The following is a 1,438-nucleotide window of genomic DNA, read 5'->3' as shown; positions in this document are numbered from 1 at the left end:
TATTTTCTGTGAAATTTACTTTAAGTTAATACCAGTAATTTGGTTTGAAACAGATTGTGGTAATGAAATTGATATAATTTATATTAATTGCATTCTTGGGGGGGGGGGGGAAATTCTCCTTTTAGAGGGGACTTTGAAAATTAAAATTTCAATGGGTCTGATTATCTGGAACTTGCAAGACTGCTGTACATAATATTCTCAAATTATATATTTTTCTTTGCTTGCAATGAAGATTTTAAAAATACAAATTAGAGGAATCTCTTAGCTACTTGCATATGTGGTTACACATACTTAAAAATGCTTCGGTTTAAGCAAAATTATTTCAGTGGTGGGAATAGCACATCATTTTGCTATGTATACAAGGTGTAATAAAGGCATAAACTTTAATGGAAGGTGCAGGTGACCCTAGACTTTCGTATGATTTGTTATTTTGCACATTTGGTTTTCGTCACTAAATGTAAAAATTGTTAGTTTCCATGCATTCACTTGCATTGTCTCTTAGAGTAGCGGACTTCTTGAAATTGTGATGTTAATAAATAATGCCCTGCCTCCTAATGCATATTGGTGGGGTTGGGTCAGAAACTTATAGAGGGCTCGTGCGCCTTTCCCACCAGGTAAAAAAAAATTAAGATATTTTTCTTTCGAAATTTTAATGTTATATAATAGATTTGTTAATTTGAACTTAAAATTTCTCAAAGAAATTGATTGTGACCCACCCTTTAAGCCATATATGGTCCTGATGGTTATCTGACGTGGCTTGTCCCTCAAACCCAGTTTTGTAAAAATGAACTAAGCGGCACATTCTTAGATTGCTTAAATGACCCATGGCACATTTTCAGATCACTAAAGTAGACCGGTGGTACATTCAAAGATCACTTAACCTGTGACACAGTTCCAGAACACTAAATGTCCCACGGTTTGTTTAAGAGATCCCTTGAGTGATGTCGGTCACAATCTTAAAGCACTTAAGCGGCCCCACATCACTCAAGTTACCCACGGAACATTCCCAGATAATTTAAGTGATCCGTGGCATAGCACTTAAGCAACCTGGACACATTTCCTGAGCATTTAGAGATTGCTGAAGTGGCTCTAAGGGATTTATCATGAGGAAGAATGTTAGTTCAGGTATGTATGTATATATATATATATATATATATATGAATTTCCATCATGCCACCCCTTTGCCCACAAACTAACAAGATTTTTCCCGTTTTTGCCGCACCGAGTAAGATGTTAAGAATATTTCATAAAGGGGGGGGGGTTGATGACGTAAGCATCATCCAAACCCTCCCCATCGATGCTGACGTAATACTTGAATAACCCTTAAGCATAGCCCGGAAATCTCTTGTGAAAATGAGATCTGGTTAAAAATATTGAGAATAGGTATACACACAAATTGTGATAGGCAAACATTTTCTAGTCAGGTAGAAGCCCATGC

Source organism: Pholcus phalangioides, unplaced genomic scaffold (assembly GCF_987345545.1).
Source record: "Pholcus phalangioides strain wild (caught in Gottingen) unplaced genomic scaffold, Ppha-v1.0 ptg000014l_1, whole genome shotgun sequence".
NCBI classification, from domain to species: domain Eukaryota; kingdom Metazoa; phylum Arthropoda; class Arachnida; order Araneae; family Pholcidae; genus Pholcus; species Pholcus phalangioides.
Note: the sequence above shows the minus strand (reverse complement) of the source record.